A 24570-nucleotide genomic window follows, 5' to 3' on the forward strand; every position below is an offset into this window, starting at 1 on the left:
AACTTTATGTTTCCAATAAATATTATAGAAGATATCGAAGGGCTTATGATGAGGTTATTTTGGACTAATGAGTGATCTTCTGTTTACAACGTGAAAACACTTGATATCATGCTTATTTTATGATTATTTTATATATTTTTTCATATTATGGTTAAATGTTTTATACTTTTATTTTGTTGTTAGACTTTAATTTTTTTATTTTGTGTTTGAAAATTTTTACATTTTGTTTTATGGTTAAATTTTTTATTGCTTATTTATGGTTTAAAATTTTTATTGCTTGCTTATTGTTACATTTTTTTTCTTGCTTATTTTTGGGTTGTATTTTCAATTTCTTATTCTTTGGTTAAATTTTTAATGCTTATTATATGGTTAAAATTTTTTATTGTTGATTTTATTTGGTACAAAAATAATTTGATTATATGTAAAAAGTAGTGTAGATGTGAAAATGCAAAAATTTGTAAATATGTTAGTAGGAATTAGGAATTGAGCAAAAATAAGTGTTTTAAATGATTAGTATAGATCTAATGTGATGATTATCCAGACACCTTTGTATATGTTTTAATCCATAGCAATATGGAGTGAACAATATAGGCTATAAAAAGTCAAACCTTTCAAAATTAAACCATATACTCACTTTGTCTATTTTGACTAAAAAAGTCAAATATTTCAAAACTAAACCATAATCTGACTTTGGTCAATTTTAACTAAACGGTCAAACCTTTCAAATTTAATACATGGACCATTTTACCCCTAGTACAAGGCAAATATGACAAGCACATTATAACTGTTAAGGCACAAAGGAAATATACCAATTACTTTAATTATTGTATTAAGCACATTATGTTGAGTTTTTTTTTTTTTTTTTTTTTTTTTTAATAAAGGTTGTTTTGATGCTTAATTTGGATTGAGGAATAACACAGTTAATCTGGTCTATTGAATCAGACTTCTTGACTTTGACATTATGGTTTCTTAGTAGCTGTTTATAATGTTGGGCACAAATATTCAAGCTGAATTTTATATCTTTATAAAGAATAATAAATGAATTACAGTTATGAATGTTTTATGTTTTTGAAACTCTCTTTAGATAAGTAGTGAAGAAGCCATTGCACTGAAAGAAGGTTTACTGGTATGATCATCTTTTATAAAGAATGTTTCTTGATTTTTCGGTTACATTATTATTGTTATGTGGTGCGTGCAGGTGGGGATATCGTCCGGGGCAGCAGCTGCTGCTGCCATTAGAATCGCAAAACAACCAGAATATAAAGGAAAGCTCATTGTTGTAAGATGATCTAAATATGCTATTCGTTTAACATATCCTTTTGTGGTTTGGTGTTGAATGCCACTCTGTTTCAAAAAAATGTACCAGGTTGTTTTTCCAAGCTTTGGGGAACGAAACTTGTCAACGGTTTTGTTTGACTCGGTGAGGAGTGAAGTAGAAAACTTGCCAATCGAGTGAGTCATTGACTACAAACAAGGCGGGTTGTATGACGCGCATACATTCAAAACCTGCAGACCAAAGTTATAGCGGTTCAGCCATTTGGCAAGAACTCGTTTTGTTTAAAAGAAATTATACTGGATTATCGATTTATCTTTGATGAACAGATAAACAATATCTGATTATCGGTATAAGTAATTGCAAGGGGTTTGTGATACCTCTTTCCACCACTTTATGTTAGAGGTAGTTAATTACTATCATTATTAGTACTTAAAAAGTTTCATGGGTTCAATTTTTCAAGTCGTTTCTCATCTTTCTTTATGCATACAAATTACAAAAGTTATTCACATAATTTATACATACAAAAGTTTGAATATCGAGAATGCATCAACTCATCTCTCTCCAAAAACAACATAAACTTCAATTCTCCATAAACGCGTGCACTTGCATCCTCTCAGTACTTTCGAGTCTCGACATCAACCTTCTCTCATGTTGTAAATCATTTCTTCCAAGCATATGAAACAACACTGCACCTAACCTTGGTTAGGTGGAGACATGTTTAGCCAATCGTCTACATCAGAAGACATGAAATGATCGGCCGATGATGCATGGTAATTCTGCGAATTGGCAGATTCACCTGTAGGCATTTCAGAAGACTCTGGGTGCACATGCTTTGAAGAATAAGAAGTGGTTGTCTCTAAGGAAGCATCTTCTTCACTTTTGACAAAACAACCGCCAATACCCCTAGCCCGGTTCACCGCATGTAGATGGCGCGACTCATGAACATACGTCTGTAGGATACAACCAACATATCATGTTATTTACACAAGCAAATTCATCTTTAAATTATAAAGTCATCATTCACCTTACGGCCTTTTATTAACTTCTTTTCATTCACTGCTTTCGCACGCGTTTTCCTTCGCCTCAGGATCGCATGGTACTGTTTGGCATTTACAAAAACAGGCTCTGGTCCTGTTTCTGGAGCCAAAGGCATTCTTGATGGCACATCCAATGATCGAGGTGGAATCTAAAAAGACAATCAAAATAAATCCATAAACTGATAGTGATGATCTTTAAGATATACAAACACACAAAGATATACAAAATCGTGTATCTTACCAAAGGTCGACCATAAGCCCCCATCATTCCACCATAATATGAATATGGCGCACATCCCTGTACAACTCAACACAACAAAGAACTTTGAAGAAAATCAAGAATCAAACAAAATATATGTAAACCAAATCGACCCGTTTTGACCTACCCCAAATAAATACTTTTCAAAAATAACCCGTTTTGACCCTAACCAAATTGACACCTTTTAAAATGAGCCATTTTGACCCTAACCAATTGACGCCTTTTTAATGACCCGCTGGCTCGAAACATAATGATATATATCTTCTTTAAAAAGACCCGGCACGAGGCGAACAAATTGATACCTATTTAATATGACCTGGTGTGAATTGAACCAAATTTGATACCTTTTAAAAATGGCTGGCTTGATCTTAACCAAATTGATATCCATCATCCATTTTGACCCGAACCAAGTCGTCGACACATTCTAAGTGACTCGTTTTGATTTGAACATATTTGATACCTTTTATAAATGACCGGAACCAAATTAATAATTTTTCAAATTTGACTTGTTTTGACCCAAACCCATATTCTAGCCCGTTGCCCAACCCGACCCGCCTGCTTTGCCACTCATAATATATAACCAACCAAAAGGTGTAAGAAACTTACAATGTTATGCCCGAAAAAATCATGTTGTGGAACCTGGTGTAGGAATCCACTGTTGTTGACCGGAGGCATGCTTGGGAGTGCCTGCGGCTGCTGCTGATAATTTAGATTGAATTGTTGTTGTCCATAAAATCCTGACCTCAAAAGATGGAGGTCAATATCAGTATTACAACAACAAAAACATATAACCATATAACTTACTTAACTAATAATTCAACCAAACAAATATTAACTACACTGCAAAATCAGCATTAGTACCCGATGGAAAAGATGGAGCATGCATTGTTTGTGTGCTTACAGCATCGTCCTGAGAAGACGGACCGAATAAAGACGGCCTCATGTTGTTAGTGAAAGACATATTATGCAACAGAAAAGATGTACCTGCATGCAACAATAACCGAATACTCAACATGAAAGCATATATAATGCATATATATTAATCAATAATCACACAATTACATATGCATGCATGAAAGATTACAATATACAAGTAACTAGTAATGCTGACCTGCATGCAACAATAACCAAATAATAATCAATTTCATAAGATGAAAGTACAATAATAATCAAACCATATTATTAATTATGACTCTTTTGAACCAAAAACTCCAATTAAGAGCAGATAGATGATCAATTACATATATATTCATGCATGAAGGAGATCCATGTCTAACTAAACAAAAAACATTGAATAGAATCAACATTAATTCGTCATTGGACCCAAAATTCGAATTAAAATCATGCAGGATGATTACGATTAACAAGTGATTAGTAAGAAGGTGCAAGTGAAATTAGCGTCAAATACTAAAATCTGTGCAACACTTAATTGAGTATTCATGTAAATAGTAATTAGCGGAAGAATGGTAAATACTCTTGACTTGACTTGGGAGATGAATAATCTGCATGTAATTCAAGACCAAACGCAGCAGCAATTTATGGACGCATGAAACCACGTTGTTTCTATACCTACATGTGGCCTCATCTGTTTACAACTTGGAAACACCATATATCTGATTATTTTTTATATTATGTTTATTCTTTTATACTTTATTTTATTCTTAGACTTTTATTTTATTCTATGATTATTTCATATTATTTTTCTTATTTGTATTTTATGATTCTTTGTATTTTATTTTTTATTAATTTATTTTTATTGCTTATTTATGATAAAATCTTTTTAGTGCTACATTTTTTATTGCTTATATTAGGGTTGGATTTTTATTGTTTATTTTAAGCTTACAATTTTTATTGTTTATTTATGGCTAAATTTTTATTTGCTTGTTTTATGGCTAATTTTTTTATTGCTTAATATATTATGGTCAAATTTTTTATTGCTAATCGATGATTAATTTTCTATTGCTTATTTCATTTGGTAACAAAAAAATAATTTGATTAAGTGTAAAAAGGTGGTGTAAATGTGAAATATAAGAATATGTAAAGATGTTTGTAGCAATCTAGAGAAAATGAGTGGTTTTTTTTTAATAATTAGTAAAAATCTATTGTGATGACTAAATATATGGACACCTTATATGTTTAATCCTAAGCAATGAGGAATGAACAATATGGACTATAGCCATGATTTAATAAACTTCATATTGCCGATAAATATTATAGAATATTAAAAGATATAGAAGGGCTTATGATGCTAATGAAGATAGAACTAAAGGGAAAATAAGAGTCAAATGGAGTGATGCTTGTTGTGATAAAAGTGCTTGGTCTTATTGCTTTGATCTACAAAGATTATAGAATATATTAAGCAATAAAGAGACTAGTGTTCAAGCTAATAGTTTGTCCGATTTCAAGATATGTATTCGTCATTATTTTCCTATCAAAAACATGATTTTCTTAGAACCTCATCTTAGAGTGCTGCATCACATTACTTGCTTAAAGTCCACCTTTAATCTTTCCAATTCTGAGAGAATTTATAATTCATTTTAGTAAAGAATTTACTTAAAAACAAGCCTTTTCTAAATAAAAAGTGCCTTTAAGTAATTGCAATTACTGTATTACTTCCTTGAACAAAATTATTTTAGAAGTTTAATGCCTTGTTTTTTTAGGCTATGTTTTTTTCTTTTGCTGATAAAATATAAACCCCCCAAGTACCCCTTTAACTAATTCATTATCAAATTATCAAAACTGCCATTTCTAGAAACAAGAAGCAAATTTGTATATTATAAGATTATGTCCAATCAAAGAACCTTAAAAAGCTGCCCAAATTAAAAAAAGATCTGAAAAAAAGAAGAAAATGGCTTCTAGTACAATCAACTGTGGATGCGGGTAGCGCCCGAGGCCCGAAGAGCAGTGTGCTTTTTACCAAAAGATTTTTCTGTGTAAGTGATTCAGGCTAGACTTCCTTGAGGAAATGACTAATATGAAATGATTCTCCAGAAGGATCCTGCATTGGCAAATTAATAACCGATTGCAATTTAAAAAGGTATAGCGGCGCAGCTTGTTGTCTGCCTGCCTTCTGTTTTGATGTAATTAAAAACTTTTAATTTATTGATGGATATTGGAAACAATAAAAAAAATTACAATGGATACCTGTGTCATGCAGGATTATTAATAAAAACAACTAAGTATGAGCAGTTATTTGCATAATTCTTCAAACTGTCTCTAGGTTGATCAGGGGATTTTAAGTTGGCCCAACCCATTATGTCCTGCACTTACAACATGACTGTTTTGGCATGTAACTCAACCCAATCTTGCACACCCCTTCGACCACCTCTATCAAAAATTCAAAACAAGATACCCTATAATAAAATTAGCAATTATATAAAAGAGTCACGGTCAGTGGTGGATCCAGGAAATTTTCTTACAGGGGTCAGAAATATTTTTGGGTTGGTATTCAGTTATATACATACATACATACATATATATATAATTTGTTCTAATTCAGCCATTTGGGTTGGGTCAAATTACTATATATATTTTTTTGGTCCAGTTCAGACGTCCTGGTCGGGTTGAATCGAGTCAGGTCACACATATTTATATATAGTCAAACTAAATATCATTAGAAATGTATAATTAAAATATAATTTATTTAAATTTGTATTCTACGGGTTCTTATTTTTTTAAATCTAACCACGCATCATCTACTTTGTCATTGGCGGAACTCTAAAATAGACATTATACCGACCAATATCTATTTTAAATATTGAAAATATTGATAAGTAAAATAAAATAACAATAAAGAAACAAAAAAAAGTGTATGTGTTTATTATGTAGATCGTAACAAAAATAATAAAAATTATAAGTTAGAGCTTTATTATATATTTTCTAAGTTTAAAAAAAGAATATAGATGTTTTGAAATCAAGAGAAATCTTATATGAAACCTTCATTAAAAGAAGTCTTTTAATGAATTAAAGTTTTTGTTTTTTTAAGTGGGCCTTTAAGCCCATGCAACTAAAAAAATAAATAGGGCAACAGTTATGTACTTATGTATCTTCCTTCTTTCTTTCTTTGTCATCCAAACAACACAGGGTAAAACAACAGCCTTCTAGCCGAAATAAAAATTTCCAATCATTCTACTTCTTTCTTCCTTTGTTCTTCTTTCATCATCTATCGAATTTTGAAATTCCACAGGGTCGGTGTCAAATTTTCACAGGGGCAGTCAGGATTTTAACACAATGTTAACACTAATTTTTTTTTCACAGGGGTCGGCCGACCCCCGCACCCTATAGGTAGGTCCGCCCCTGGTCACGGTTTGGGAAAAAACAAATTCAATAGTGATAGAAAATTAGAGTTAAGAAACAAGATTAAGGTCAAAAGAAGTAAATTATACAGTTCGGGTCAGGTTGACATAAAAACCTATCCCAATATAGTAAGTGCCAATGTGCCATGAATCTAATTACTAAAACGATTTAAATAATGTTACATACAATAAATACTCTTTGGACCCGTTCGACAAATGTAACTCAAAATAGACCGATACAAAAGAAGATGGGTCAAAATGTCAAATGTGCCGACTTTTATACTTTATAATAACATGACACGAGAAACTATTACCTCTTTGACAATAAACTTCAACACGTGCTACTCGTATGAAAGGCTTTCAGCAGGCATCCAGGATTAAGGTAAGAGATTTTTTAATTTTTAATATTATAATATATAAATTACTTGGAAATTAGCTATCTAAGATAAGCTAACATATCCTGCGGCTGCTCTAGTATTATGCTTGTCAAATCTAGCATTTACTGCAATTTCTGTTTCGGCTTCTGTTAGCTCCAAAGGGGCTGGGGGGCTGTTGGTTTGTTAAGATTTGAGCCAGCATAGAAAAACAATGGAATTAAGCCGCAATGGAAGAAAAACAGACAACGGTGGTCTGTGGCAAAATGGATGGCTTGAATACTGAGCAAACACAGGTCGGATTTGGCTAGCCTAAAATCTTTTCAATAAAAACTAGACGTCCAACTATGATTACAAATATTGTATTATTTTTAGAAGGAACCTGTTTTCTTAAACAAAATTACTTAAGAGGCTTATACATTGTGATACACATTGGCAAATAACCAAAAAACAAAAATGGTAAGCTATGGAAGTCATGGAAGACAAGATGATTAGAAAATACAACCAACTATGACAATTTTTGTAGTAGCATTTTAGTTAAGCCATACCTTGTGCATTGATAGTTTTAAATTCCAAATCAAATAGATTTACAAAAAAAAAAAGTGATGGTAGGTTGGCCCATCTAATGTAGGTTCTGACCACACTTAAAAGTTGAGCGTTTTCACCGGTTACTCAACCCACCTTGACCCATCTATTTGGCCACCTCTAACAAAAGGCTAAAGAAGATAACTCTTTGGAAAAAATTAACCGTCAAGTATAATGTGTATATGTAAACCAAATTGACCGGTTTTGACCCAAACCATATTGATGATACCTTTTAAAATGACCCATTTTGACCCAAATCATCAATACCTTTTTAATGACCCGTTCTGGCTCGAAACAAAATGAATCCTTCTTTAAAATGACCCGGTTTGACCCAAACAAAGGGATATCTTTCTAAAATGACCTGATTTGACCAAAAACAAATTAATTGATATCTATTTAGAATGACCCTGTTTGACCCGAAACAAATTAATACGTATTTAAAATGACCCGTTTTGATATGAACCAAATTGATATCTTTTTAAAACGACCCGTTTTGACCCAAACCCAGCACGGCCCGTTACCCAGCTGGCCCGCCTGTTTTTCCACTGATAATACATAGCCAACCATAAGGTGTGAGAAACTTACAATATTATGCCCAAAGAAATCAAGTTGTGGCGCCTGATTTAAAAATCCACTGTTGACCGGAAGCATTTTTGGTAGTGCATGCTGCTGCTGATAACTTGCATTAAACTGTTGCTGTCCATATATATCTAACCTCAAAGCATGTTTTCATTTACTTAAGTATCATAAGTACACAACATTTAGTGATTTCCAGTCTAGTGAATGGTTGGGAGAAGACGAACCGAATAAAGATGGCAGCATGGTTGTGTGAGACATGGAGATTATTATGCAACAGCTAGATTACCTGCAAAAAATGGCCAAATAATCAGTTTCATTTTCATCTATCAACATGAAAATACAATGCATGCTCAAGTACAATAATATAATCAAACCAGTTGCATTAAAAAAAAAACATCTAAATTTTACTACAATTTACAAGTAATTAGTAAGAAAGTGGAAGAGAAATAAGCATCAAATGAACGCTTAATTAATGTTTAATTTGAAAGCGAGAAGTTTTCATTTGGTATAAAAAAATAATTTGATTAAATGTAAAAGGTGGTAGATTCGAGCCGGGGGTCTCACCGGAAGCAGCCTCTCTATCCCTATGGGATAGAGGTAAGGCTGTCTACATCTTACCCTCCTCAGACCCTACCATAGCATTGCTATTGGTGGGATATACTGAGTACGATGATGATGATGATGATGTAAAAAGTGGTAGATGTGGAAATTTAGGATGTTTGTAAGGATAGAGAGAAAACAAGTCTTTTTGAATAATGTGAAGACTAACCCGACACATTTGTTTTTAACCCTTAGAATGGGGAGTGAACAATATGGACTATAGCCATGAATTCTCAAACTTAAAAAACGATTTAGAAGATCTTAACATCAAAAATAACCTTTACACTAGGGATGAGCTCGGGACTGTACCGTTACCGATCCTGAAACTTGAAAATATTTGGTACTGGTACTGAAATGTTCGGTACCGGTATTTCGTGCAAAATTCAGGAAATACCGGCACCATACCGAACCGTACCAATACCGAAAACGTTTATCCCTACTTTACACTCTTTTGACTAAAGAGTAAAAATAGAAAATTAACAGTCCTGGTTGGGAATTGGGATATCAAAATAATCAACTTAGAGGACTTTACACATTTAAAGTACCTCTGGACTTTGGCAAATGACATATGTAACTCTGGCAACCAACTGATGAAAAGCAAATGATTAAAATGCCAGCTGTACCATTTAACAACCAAAGGTGAGAAGTTGTTACCTCTCTGACGATTAACTTTAACATGTTAAAAATAGGGAAAATAACCAAAATAGACAATATTGACCTTTTTTATCTCATAAATAAACCTTGACTTTTAGGCAGTAACTTTCTATACATCCCCTTCTAGAACTATCAGATTGCGCCACAAGAGACATGCCAGCTAAGGAGGTTAAACCCTAGCATGTTCTTTTTGACACGAAAAATCATAAAAAGTAAGATGGGTCCCATCTTCTAACCAACCAGAACTTGACTTGTGACCATGTAGGCTAATTTTAACTTACAGATGCAGTTTTTAGCCTACAAGATAGACGACTAAGAAAATGCATTTGCAGGCTAAACTTAGCCTACACATAACACGAGTCAACTCCTAGTTGGTCAGAGTGTGCGGTCCACTGGCTTTTAAACAAGTTCAGTGCCAAAATGTGCCGCCTAAGGCTTAGCCTGCTTAGCATATGTGACAACTTCTGATTTGCTAAACATGGAAATGTCTATGGTCTTGTAGGCTAAAAGTGAATATCTGTTGGTCAAACATGTTCTTATGGTAATTTACTAAAAAAAATGTCAACAACTGAGCGCTATCTCAAAGGGCACATTTGTAGAGCTTAATGGATTGGTTGCCACACATGCCCACCTCAGCAAATTCTTCTGCTTCAGAAGCATCAAAAACAGCAATGACCTAAAAAGAATTTACTTAAAGAGAAGCTTTTTCTAAATTAAACTTACATTCTTGTCAAACATGTGCTTCATGACATTTAATGCATTTTCTGTTTCAGTTATCTCCAGACTCTAAGGAGCTGAGAACTATTACAAATTTTAACCAACCTAGAACATGAGGATAAGCGAGCCAATATGGATAAAAACAGGTAAAAATTGCAGAGCTAAGTGGCTCGGGTACCGGGCCAAAACAAGCCGAATTGGGTTGGACTGGAACACTTTGCTTAAGTAATTAAAGTCATTGTATTACTTCCATGAACAGAAGTATTTAAGATGCTTAATACCTTGTAACACACGCTGGACGTCTTTTAATCCTACTTGTAACATTTTAAGCTATTTTTACATGTTGGCAAATATATAAATGATTAAAATGGATACATGTGGCACACAGGATTATTAATAAGATCAGCATGGGCGGCTCGAATGCTGAGCAATGGAAGAAAAACAAACAACCAGTGTCTGTGGCAAAATATACGGCTCGAATACTGAGTAAACACAGGTCGGACTGGGCTAGCCTAAAACCTTTTTAATAAATATTAAAAGTCCAATTATGATTACAAATACTTCATTATTTTAGAAAGAACCTGTTTTCTTGAATAGAATCACTTAGGAGGGCTTACCGCTTATACATTATGATACACATTGGCAAATAACCAAAAAATAAAAATGGTAAGCTATGGTAGACAAGATGATTATTAGAAAATACAACAAACTATAACAATTTTTGTAGTAGCATTTTAGTTAAGCCATACCTTGTACATTGATAGTTTTAAATTTCAAATCAAATAGATTAAAAAAAATGATTGGAGGTTGGCCCATCTAACGTAGGTTCTGGCCACACTTAAAAGTTGACTGTTTTGACCGGTTATACAACCCAAAACCCTTTCTGGCCACACTTAAAAGTCGACCCGAAACCCGTTCTGACCAGGACAAATCTGGCCCGGACCAGTTTGGACCCGGATCTTTTCCTACCAAACCAAAACAACCCTTTTATAATTTGACCCATTTTAAAATGACCCATGTTGACCTGTATTCAACTTATCAAAACCCATTCTTACCCAAATCAAAATTCAAAAGAAATTTAAACCAATTGGTTTAGCTGAACATTATCATAACTAATATAAAATTTTAAAATGGCAATGTTGGAATACTCTTTATTTTTAGCTAATACCACTTACGAGATAAACATAATACCTATTTTCATAATTTGGTTCTTCATCATACTAATATTGCAGATAAGAAAGATGAACTTTGCAAAAAACTTCTGTTCAGACTCATCTATTGTAAACTGTATATTTAGAACCATCAGCAGATTCTGCAAGTGGCTCGGTTAATTACTTAATTATACAACTAAGAACATAGAGTTCAGGTTGTATGTTGATAAAGAGATGGAAGTAATAGCTATGAATTCATAGAGATGATCTGCAAAATATATTATATAACATCAGAATGTAAATGACTAAATTCTCATAGCGATAAGGACTTATGAAAGACCATGTATAATGAATAAACCATCAAAATGTTTTGCATCAGATCAAACTCAATTTGATAAAAAAAAAAAAAACAAAGTGAACCAAAAATACCCTTTGTCTAAAAATCTGTACTCAATTAAAATAGGAATGTCAAAATTGTTATTTTACTCAAAGCCTGCAAAAGAGCAATGCAGCCATCTGGTTTTTGGTTAACCGGTTTTGGTTAATTAGTTATTTTCTCAGTTATGGGTCGGTTTTGGTTAATTCAATAAAATTTTAAAATTTTCAGCTAAAATAAACATGATGCTATGGGCGAAAAGAACATACCCAAACCAATATTTCAATGACAACAGTCAATCAATGAGCCGAAAAGGCCATCTAGATTCTGCATTCAAAAGTTTCCCTTGCTAACTACATACCATCAGACAAAACAATTAGAATATGTTCATCCACAAATTCAATTACAATTATGTAAAGCCTCTATATGGCCTTTATCTAACAGATAAAAGCAAATAAATTCTAGAGAGTAAGCTTAGCGTGTATACTTAATGCACAAACCTCCAGAAATGAATTTAATTGAGATAATATAATATAAATGTTGGCTATCATATGACCCATTAGTTATAACTAAAGAAAGAGGAAATGTGTTCTAAACACAACCAACACGAGCCCATCCAGACCAATGTGCTCAACCGGGCCAACACTTCCATGTTGGGTGTTTCCCACACTTGCAGCAGAAGATTGGAACCTCTTCTCATGACCCGTTATTGGAGCTCCTTTAGATGTTGTAGTGAAGCCTGGACCAGCATCATGCTCTATGGTCTGCATTAACAATAAGAAACAAATACAAAACTAAATTACCTTTTGACTTTTATAGTCAAACAAACAAATTCGATCCTGAATAGCAAAGTTATTTCCACCTAGTCCTGCTCTGTGTTTGCATTAACAATAAGATACAATAACTATTCAAATATATAATATATATTAACTCTTTGGATAAAAAAGGCTGTAATAATAACAATGCATATCCAGAGCTGGCTTCAAAAAAGCTAACCTCATCATCATCATCATCATCATCATCATCATACAAACACTTGAAAAAAACAAATATATGAAACCACGAAAAAGTAATTCATGCCAGCGGTAGTAGTAAAAGTAATATAATGAGAATTGTTGATATAAGAGAAAATCCATCTAAGCTAAGTTACCTTCAAAGAATAGGCAATGAAATGTGATGGATTTAAATTGTTTATAATCGTCTCTCATCTCTCTTCATGCATACAAAAGTTATTCACATTATACATACATACATGCATACATACAAAAAACTGAACATCAAGATTGCATTCACTCCTCTCTCTCTCTCTGTACAAGATAGACTGCATTTCTCCATATACACATGCAGTTGCAACCTCTCAATACTGTCGAGTCTTGACATCAACCCGGGCACAGGAAACAACACTACACCTAACCCTGGTTAGGTGTTGATATGTTTAGCCAAACCTCTCCCATATCCGGTGATGCATGGTGACTTTGCCTTGGTGTTTCAAAAGACTCTGGCTGCACACGCTGTGAAGAACTAGAAGCATTTGTGTTTGAAGAATCAACTTCTTCCTTCTTGGAAAAACGACCACCATTGCCCCTTGGCCTGTTCTTTGCATGTAGGTGGCGTGACTCATGAATATATGGCTGTATATAACAACCAACATAGCATGTTATTTACCGTTTTGAACAAGCAAATTCATCTTTATATTATAAAGTCATAATTCACCTTCCGTTTTTTTATTAACTTATTTTCATTCTCTGCTTTTGCTCGTGATGCCCTTCGCCGCAGGATTGCGTGGTATTGTTTGGGGTTTACAAAAACAGGCTCAGGTCCCGTTTCTGTTTCAGGTGCCAAGAGCATCCTTGCTGGCACATCCATAGATTGAGGTTGAATCTGTTAAGATGGTCAAAATAAGGCCATTCTGTGATGGTTATGATCTTTGAAGATATACAAACATATATAGATAGATGAAATCATGTATCTTACCATAGGTGGCCTGTAACCCATTCCACCATAATTTAGATATGGAGCACAACCCTGTACAAGTCAACACAACCAAGAACTTTGAAGATGATCAAGAATCCAAACAAAATATATGCATGCAAACCAAATTGGCCCGTTTTTAACCTAAACACATAGATACATTTTATAAATGACCGGTTTTGACCCAAACCAAATTTATACCCTTTAAAATGGCCCGAGCCGGTTTTGACCCGAAACAAATTGATACCTTTTTTAAAATGACCGGGTTTGACCTGAAACAAATCGGTATCTTTCTAAAGTGAGCCAGTTTAACCTGAACCAATCCGGCCCGCCTGTTTTGCCACTCATAATATATGACCAACCATAAGGTGTAAGAGACTTACAATGTTATGCCCATAAAATTGAGGTTGTGGCGCCTGATTTAAAAATCCACTGCTTACCGCAAGCATGTTTGGTTGTGAATGCTGCTGCTGTTGCTGATAACTAGCATTAAAGTACTGTTGCTGTCCATAAATATCTAGCCTCAAAAGATGGAGTTCTTCATCATCAGTATTACAACAATAAAAACATATGGCCATATAATTAACTTAACTAAACCATCCTAACAGATATTATCGTAAGTACCAGCTGATGGAAAAGATGGAAGATTTAGTGTTCTTTGGCTCAAAACATGATCTTCTTCATTTAGTGGAAAACCAGACCATGGTTCCCTGTCTAGTGAACGGTCCAGAGAAGACGAACCGAATAATGATGGGCTGAAAGACATATTATGCAACAGAAAGATGTACCTGCATGCAACAATAACCAAATAATCAATTTCCTAACATGAAAGTACAATACCAATAATAATCAAACCATATTATTTAGTATCAGTCTTTTGAACCACACAATTACATATTCATGCATGAAGGATGTCAGTGTCAAAGTAAACAAAAAACCTTGAATTGTTTGCTTTCAGGTCAAAATAACATGCAGAAATCAGTATAAACCAACCCAAAATCGAATTAGAAATCATGCAGGATGATTACGATTAACAAGTGATGATTAGTAAGAAGGTGCAAGTGAAATTAGCATCAAATACTGAAACCTGTACAAGACTTAATTGAGTAAGTAATATACCGGAAGAATGGTAAATACGGTTGACTTGGGAGATGAATCGGAGGATGAAATTTGCATGCAATTCAAGACCAAACGCAGCAGCAGCAGCAGCAGCAATTTATGGAAGCATACGTACTGAAGCAGGAAGCCACGTTGTTGTTTCTATACCTACACATGGTCTTTTCTGATGACAACGTGGAAATACCTAATATCTAATTATTTTTTATATTTTTCATATTATGATTAATCCTTTATACTTTATGTTTTCTTAGACTTTTATTTTATTTTATGATTATTTTTCATATTAATTTTCTTATTTGCATTTTATCATTATTTGCATTTTATTTTTTTATTGCTTATATATGGTAAAATCTTTTTATTGCTTGTTTATTGTTACATTTTTTTTTCTTATATTAGGGTTGGATTTTTAAATGCTTAATTTATGGTTAAATTTTAATGCTTATTATATGGTTAGATTTTTTTATTGCTTATTTATGGTTAATTTTGTATATTGCTTATTTCATTTGGTAAAAAAAATAATTTGATTATGTGTAAAAAGTGGTGTAGATGTGGAAATGTAATTGAGAAAAAATGAGTGTTTTTGAATGATTAGTATAAATCTATGTGATGACTATCGAGGCATATTTGTATATGTTTTAATCCTTAGCAATATGGAGTGAACAATATAGACTAAAAAAAGTCAAACCTTCTAAAATTAAACCATATACTGACTTTGGTCAAATTTGACTAAACGGTCAAACCTTTCAAAATTAATATATGAACCATTTCAAAATTAGTAACTAGTGAAGAAGCCACTGAAACTGCCAAGCTTCTTGCACTGAAAGAAGGTTTGCTGGTATGATCATCTTTCATAAAGAATGTTTCTTGATTTGTCGGTTACATTATTATTGTTCACGTGGTGCGTGCAGGTGGGGATATCGTCCAGGGCAGCCGCTGCAGCTGCCATTAGAATCCCAAAACGACCAGAATATGAAGGAAAGGTCATTGTTGTAAGATGATCTAAATATGCTATTCTTTTATCCTATCCTTTATGGGTTGTTGAATGTAACTTTGTTTCAAAAAATGTGCCAGGTTGTTTTTCCAAGCTTTGGGGACGACGGTGTTGTTTGACTCGGTGAGGAGTGAAGTAGAAAACTTGCCAATCAAGAGAGTCGTTGACTACAAACAAGGCAGCTTGTATGACGCGCATACATTCAAAACCTGCAGACCAAAATTATAGCGGTTCAGCCATTTGGCAAGAACTCGTCTTGTTAAAAGAAATTATACTTGATTATCTACTGATCTTTGATGAACAGATAAATAATATCTGATTATTGGTACAAGTAATTGCAAGGGGCTTGTGAAACCTCTTTCCACCACTTTATGTTAGCGGTATTTAACTACTATCATTATTAGTACTTCAAAATAGTTTGAAGGGTTCAAAACTTCAAGTCGTTTCTCATCTCTCTTCATGCATACAAATTACAAAAGTTATTCACATAATTTATACATACAAAAGTTTCTACATCAACTCATCTCTCTACAAAAACAACATAAACTTTAATTCTTCGTAAGCGCGTGCACTTGCATCCTCTCAGTACTTTCGAGTCTCGACATCAACCTGCTCTCATGTTGTAAATTCATTTCTTCCAAACATATGAAACAACACTACACCTAACCTTGGTTAGGTGAAGATATGTTTAGAAAATCGTCTACATCAAAAGACATGAAATGATCGGCCGATGATGCATGGTAATTCTGCGAATTGGCAGATTCACCCCTAGGCGTTTCAGAAGACTCTGGGTGCACATGCTTTGAAGAATAAGAGGTGGTTGTCTCTAAGGAAGCATCTTCTTCACTCTTGGCAAAATGACCGCCAATACCCCTAGCCCGGTTCACCGCATGTAGATGGCGTGACTTATGAACATACAGCTGTAGGATACAACCAACATATCATGTTATTTACCGTTTTACACAAGCAAATTCAGCTTTAAATTACAAAGTCATAATTCACCTTACGGCCTTTTATTAACTTCTTTTCATTCACTGCTTTCGCACGCGATTTCCTTCGCCTCAGGATCGCGTGGTACTGTTTGGCATTTACAAAAACAGGCTCTGGTCCTGTTTCAGGTTCCAAAGGCATTCTTGTTGGCTCGTCCAAAGATCGAGGTGGAATCTAAAAAGACAATCAAATTAAATCCATAAACTGATAGTGATGATCTTTAAGATATACAAAAATACATAGATATACGAAATCGTGTATCTTACCGAAGGTCGACCATAAGCTCTTGTCAGTCCACCATAATATGAATATGGAGCACATCCCTATACAACTCAACACAACCAAGAACTTTGAAGAAAATCAAGAATCCAAACAAAATATATGTAAACCAAATTGACCCGTTTTGACCCTAAACAATTGACACCGTTTTAACTTGACCCGCCCGCTTTGCCACTCATAATATATATAACCATTAACCAACCACAAGGTTTTAAGAAACTTACAATGTTATGGCCGAAAAAAGCAAGTTGTGGGACTTGATTTGGCATTCCACTGTTAACTAGGAGCATGTTTGGTAGTGCATGATGCTGCTGCTGTTGTTGATGATTTGTATAAAACTGTTGCTGTCCATAAAATCCTGACCTCAAAAGATGGAGTTCAATTAATATCAGTATTACAACAGCAAAAACATATAACCATATAACTTACTTAACTAATCCAACCAAACAAATATTAACTACACTCAGCATAAGAGCTATGATGTGTTGTAAAACACACTTATTTTCCGCGCCTTTTATCTATGTATTATATTATATTTTATGTGTTTTAACTTGTTTTATATAGGTTTTACATAGTTTTTATTATCTTGTAGGTTTTGGGTGAAACAAAGAAAAAAACCGAGCTTTTCGAAGAGCTTAATGGACTTTACACATACGATTTCAAGACCAAGCTCAAAGCCCGGCCCATATGCATCATGGAGGCCCAAGTCTTACATTATATCATAATACAAAAAAGAAAAAAAAAACCCTAAGTGGGCAGCCATTGCCGATCGCAGATCAGCAGAAAGGAAGCAAGGGAAAAAACCTTTTTTCGGCTTAGGGTTTGAAAGTTATGGCGGCTAGGGAAGGAAGAAGACACAAGAACCAAGCCTCGGGATCATTCACCATCGTTTTTTACAGCCAAGGAGCAGCCCGGAACATCTCATATCCTTCCATCTTTTTCATTGTTCATACACTTTGATTTTCTTGCTTATATTGTTGAATTGTTTTGCAATTACTTGAGAGATTGAATTGTTTTTGATTAGAATTGATTATTGGACAATTGTTAAGATGATTGGTATGAGTTTTATGATGCTTTTAATGATTATTCATGGCTGTTCAAATATGATTAGAGGCTAAACTTGTTAGTTTTACCTAGGAATGATGATAGTTGTTAGTGTTTGATGAGCTTGTTGGATTGTTTGTTTGATGGACTTGAATTGTTATTGTAAAGTTTGATTTAGACATGAAATAAGTTGTGTTTAGTGGCTGGAAATTTTAGTAATTCATTGCATAAACCTCTTGCGTTGGTTGATTAGTTTTGTATTGATTGATTGGTGCTTGTTTGATTCTAGACTTTGTGTTTAGGGTTTGTTTGCGGTAGGAACAACCGTAGGGTTTTGTTGCATGATTTATTGGATTAAGTACAGCGGTTAGACACCTTCTTTGAGACCGAGAGGTGATAAGAAGTTAGGGTTGTCTCATTGCCTTTGCATGCTAGAATAAGGATTGCACGAGAGCGAGTTCGTTTCTTGTCAGGTTTAGGTGTTTTGAGCGACTAGTTGATCTATTTTGGTTTAAGTTGAATTGTTCCTCTATCCTTGGTTGTGTAGTATTCATTGTCATTAGGGTCGAGTGTTGGTGAGACCGAGAGGTGAGTCAACATTAGAACACGTTAACAATTGTTTCCCGGTTTGGTCGTTTTAGGCGATTTTGAGTAGTTTAGGTTTATTGAGTGAGACCGAGAGGTGATCCAGTGAGCCCGAGCGATCCTTAGTCGTGTCATCTTTAGGAACCGGTGTCTAGATATCATTCAATCCATTAGCTTGTTAGGCCTACAGTTTGATTCAAACCTAGGTAGACGTTTTTATCCATCCAAAGTTAACACAGTTAGTTCTCCGTTAGGTTTTCTATTTTAGGTAACTTTTGTCAGTCAGTCTAGTTAGTCCAGTTAAGTAATTAAAAATCAAAAATCAATTAAATATTATTCTAAGGTAGGTCTTGTCTAGAGTTAGTGATCGTTAACGTCCTTACGTGTCCACGTATTCGATACTCGGACTTCCTAGGTCTATACTACTTGCGATCGGTACACTTGCCGGTTGTGTGTGGTTTTAGGATTTTCATTTTATATTTAAAACTTAGTTGTGAGGGTCATTGTTATAGGGTTATCCGACGCACATCTAGGTACCTGATGGAGCATGCATCGTTTGTGTGCTTACGACATCGTCGTCTTGAGAAGAAGAACCGAATAAAGACGGCCTCATGTTGTTAGTGAAAGACATATTATGCAACTGAAAGATGTAGCTGCATGCAACAAAATAACCAAATACTCAACATGAAAGTATACATAATGCATACTAGTCAATAATCACACAATCACATATGCATGCATGAACGATTACTAAGTAATTAGTAAGAAACTTGTAAGCAGAAACCAAGTCTAATTTGGTAGCGAGAAACAGAGAATTTGGGGTTAATAATAATAAGATTTACCGGAGAATGATAAACTCTAGATGCTGGAGATGAATCGGAGCAAATTATTTGCATGTAGTTCAAGACGAAACAAACGCAGCAGCAATTTATGGACGGATATGTATCAGAAGCCATCAGGAGCAAAATACCACGTTGTTTTCATAACTACTACACGTGTATGCTCTATCTTACCACGTGTTCTTTATCTGATTTTATATTTTAAATCCTCATATTTTAATTATTAATCTATTTTATTATTATTATTATTTTTAATTTTTGGTTAAATTTTCCACATTTTATATTATGGTCAGATTTTTTATCTTCTATTTTATGGCTTGATTTTTTTTTCTTATTTATTTATCGTTACTTCTTTTAATTGCTTATTTGTTGTTCAATTTTATTTTGCTTATTTTATGTTGCTAAATTTTGTAATGCTAAATTTATGGTTAGATTTTTTATATCTTATTTTTATAAATAGTTTCATTTGGTACAAAAAGTAATTTGAGTAAAAAAGTGGTATATGTAAAAATGTAAGGTAGCGTTTGTTATGCAGGAATGACAATAGGAATAAAATGATTCATTACGTGGGAATGAAAAAAAGTGGTGTTTGGTTGCTCAAGGGAATAGAATTATCCATTACACATGGAATCCTATTCCATCAAAACCATTCCTTCCCACCCCCTTCTTTTTTTCATTCCATTCATCCTTCACCTTACTTTCTCAACACCACCACCACCTAACAACCACCGCCACCACTACCATCGGCACCACCACCAACTCCGCTGACACCATCACCGCCGCCACCACTATTGCCACCGCCACCGCCACCACCATTTTCCTCGTCGGAGCTACCACCGTCGCCATTATAGAGGGTTTTTTTTTTTTTTTGTTAAAAAGTATTTTGAGATATGAGTGTTTTTATTATTTCTATTTCACTTCTACAATTTTTTTGGATACCAAACAATAAAAATTAATAATTGATTTCATTCCTATAGGTTAACCAAACAAGACAAAGGAATGGTAATGATCAATTTCATTCCCTTGTTCATTCCATTCATTCTCCCATTCAATTCCGGCTTCATTCCATTACCTCCAACCAAACATACCCTAAGTGTTTTGAAGGATACTTATACGAATGGATAGAAAATGAGTATTTCTGAAAATTATTGTAAATCTAACGTGGCAGCTCACGTTTATGAATGTTTTTAACCCTTAACAATGTGAAGTGAACAATATGAACTATAGCCATGGCTTTTCACACTTTATATTATCAATAAATTGTTATAGAAGATATAGAAAGGTTTATGATGAGATTCTAACTTCCTGGGGGCTATTGAAGATAAAACTAAAGAAAAAATAATGGTCAAATGGATTGATGCTCGCTAAGCAAAATAAGATTTAGATTATCCAATTTGAATATATATATCGGTCAGTATTTTTCTCCCAAAAACTTTATTTTTTCGTAACTTTGATCTCTTATAATGAAAACTACATTACTCTTTCCGGCCCAGTTGGACCATCGAGGTGGGTTCACTTGGGAATAGATGGAATAAGAAGATTAAAATATAATAAAATAAAAAAGTAGTTATCATTTTATATTTTTGAATTCTAAAAATCTTTGTTTGTTCTTATTTTTATATTCAATTCAATTTGAATCTTAGAAGATTTCCCCAGTTTAGTTGTTATGCATATTAGTCAAAGTTATGACCCATTTTTTTGTTAAATTTTACACACATATATATAAAATAAGCATCACTCTTTTGAACCAAAACTTTAAAATAAAAGTAATCTATCAATAATCACACAATTACATATTCATGCATGAACGAAAATGTACCCAAATTCGAATTGGACACATCATGTGGTTAAATTTTTTATTTTATGGTTAAACTTTTTAATTTTTAGGTTAGATTGTTTATTGTTTATTTATGGTTAAAATTTTATTGCTTATTTTATGACTAAATTTCTTGTTGCTTATCTATTAACTTTTTGTTTCTTTCTTTGTTTTTCTTTTCTATAAATAACTTTTTCTAGTATAAGAAAATATTTGATTAAATGCAAAAAGTGGTGAATTTGAAAATGCAAGGAGATTTATAGGGTAGAGAGAAAATGAGTCTCATAAGAACGACACCATATTGTTTCTATAGCTATACATGGCTTATTTTCTTTACAACGTGTTTTCTCCAGATAACATGTTTCTAACCCTAAAAGATTTAAACTATTAACCTGTTTTCTGGTTATTTTTTTATTTTTTATTTTATTTCAATGCTAATTTTTATTTATTTTACTTTTTATTTAAATTTTTTGTTTTTGATTTTATGGTTAAAATTTTTATTTTTTATTGCTTATTTTAGGGTAAATTTTTATTGCTTATCTTTTTGTTAATTTTTTTATTGCTTATTTATGGTTATTGCTTATTTTACGGTTAATTATTTTTCTTCTTATTCAATGTTTAGTTTTTTTATTTGATGTTTTATAAAAAAATTTGATTAAATGTACAAAGTGGTAGATGTGAAATGTAAAGTTTTGCAAGGAAGTTTCTAAGGATGGAAATAAAATGAGTGTTTTTGAAAAACTAATAGAAATATGAGTAATTGAAACCACATTACTTTTTTAAAATCCACATTTTATCCGAGTCCAAAATGAATCGGTCATCATTTTCATCCAAAAACATGATTTTCTAAAATTTTTATCTTAGAGTGCAAATCACATTGCTAGTTTAAAATCCACCTTTTATCTTTTTGAGTTTGAGTCTTTATGGTCGTTTGGACCATGGGGGTGGGTTCCCTTGAGAATAGATGGAATAATTAGACTAAAATACCAGAAAGGGGGTAGTCATCATTTTATATTTTCTGAATCCCTTAAATATGATATATATATATATATATTTTTTTTTAAATTAAGCTTGCATGCCTGTCGAAGATGTGCTTCATGACTTTAACTGCATTTTCGGTTTCAGCTTCAGTAACCAACATAGAACACGAGAATAAGCCAGCCAATATGGATGAAAACAGGTTAAAGTTGCAAAAGCAAGCCGCTCGGGTAACTGGTCAAAACAGGTCGAATCGGGTTGTTTAAAAGTTTTAATGCTTTATAACACGCGTTGGACGTCTATCAATCACTTCATCTCAATTGACCCATCACATTTTAAGCTATTTTCCCTTTTAACTAATTCATTATCAAATAATCAAAACTGTTATCTCTAGAAACAAAGAAAAAAATTATATTATAAGACTGTCCAATCAAAGAACCTTAAAAAGCTGTCCAAATGAAAAAAGAAAACCGAAAAAGAAAAAAATAGCTTCTAATGCACATCAACAATGGATGCAGGTACCGCCCGAAGAGCAGGGTATGTTGTTACCATCAGGTTTTTTCTGTGCAAGTAGTTCAGAAGGATTTACATAATTCTTCAAACTAGTTTCAGCGATACATCTAATAGGTCCTATAGGTTACGTTTAACATAAACAAAAACGCGAACAAATAAGGCCTCTTAAATAATTTTACTAACAAAAGATCTAGACAACAAATATCATCATCATCATCATCATCATCGTACTCAGTATATCCCACCAATAGCAAAGCTATAGTAGGGTCTGAGGAGGGTAAGATGTAGACAGCCTTACCTCTACCCCATAAGGATAGAGGTAAGGCTGTCTACATCTTACCCTCCTCAGACCCTACTATAGCTTTGCTATTGGTGGGATATACTGAGTACGATGATGATGATGATGATGATGATGATATTTGTTGTCTAGATCTTTTGTTAGTAAAATTATTTAAGAGGCCTTATTTGTTCGCGATTGGTCTTTTGTTAGTAAAATTATTTAGTAAAATTTTTCCAACCATTGACTCTTTTATATAATTGCTAATTTTGTATCTTTTTTTGAATTTTCTACAGAAGTGGTTGAATTGAATGGGTGGGCTGGACTGGGTTGAGTAACAGGAAAGTCAACGGTCAAGTTTGAAGCGCAGGTCTGCAGGACATAACGGTAAATTTTACTAAATATTTAAGAGGCCTTATTTGTCTACATCTTACCCTCCTCAGACCCTACTATAGCCTTATTTGTTGTCTAGATCTTTTGTTAGTACGATGATGATGATGATGATGATGATGATGATGATGATGATATACTGAGTACGATGATGATGATGATGATGATGATGATGATGATGATATTTGTTGTCTAGACAACAAATATGAGATACTTTAATCTGTTTACTATAAAGATTTAGAAGAGATGATTAAACAGAGTGATTGTAAGTTGGCCCAGCCCGTTATGTCCTGCAGACCTGCGCTTCAAACTTGACCGTTGACTTTTGACCTGTTACTCAACCCAGTCCAGCCCACCCATTCAATTCAACCACTTCTGTAGAAAATTCAAAAAAAGATACAAAATTAGCAATTATATAAAAGAGTCAATGGTTGGAAAAAACATGTTCCCTTACCGGTTTGGCTGATACGTGCATCTTGTCTTTCATACTGGTTTAGGGACCAATCACGAAAATCAGGCATATTTGAAGAGTTTTAATAAGTTTAGAGACTTGAACACATTGCAAAAACAAGGAGAAAATTGCTAAAAAACACTATGAAAATTTTTGTTGTAAATGATCATGTAACGATAAAATCCATGGACTTATTTATGTGTGAGCTCAACTGAAGTCATTGAATGATATTAATAGAGATGGAAAATTGGAGTCAAGTAACTATTCGGGTTGGGTTGACATTACTAAAACTATCTAATAGACTGAATCAAAAGTAATTGGGTCAAATTAATAAAACAACAATGGATGGAAAACAGACTAAAGTGACAAAAAGGCGCTTAATATTGAGCAAAAACAGGTCGGATTGGGCTAAGCCTAACACACT

At 33.5% G+C, this 24570-nt stretch overlaps 1 long non-coding RNA gene across 1 annotated transcript; it reads left to right on the forward strand.

Annotated features, from left to right (window-relative positions):
• Positions 1 to 1103: 1103 nt before the first annotated feature.
• Positions 1104 to 1587, forward strand: LOC143634087 (uncharacterized). The gene is made up of 3 exons (XR_013153794.1): positions 1104 to 1126; positions 1199 to 1279; positions 1367 to 1587. It is a non-coding gene; the product is annotated as an uncharacterized LOC143634087 (long non-coding RNA).
• Positions 1588 to 24570: the final 22983 nt, after the last annotated feature.

Source organism: Bidens hawaiensis, unplaced genomic scaffold, assembly GCF_021521415.1.
Source record: "Bidens hawaiensis isolate Kalapana, Puna unplaced genomic scaffold, B.hawaiensis_p1.1 tig00006990_1, whole genome shotgun sequence".
Lineage (NCBI taxonomy): Eukaryota > Viridiplantae > Streptophyta > Magnoliopsida > Asterales > Asteraceae > Bidens > Bidens hawaiensis.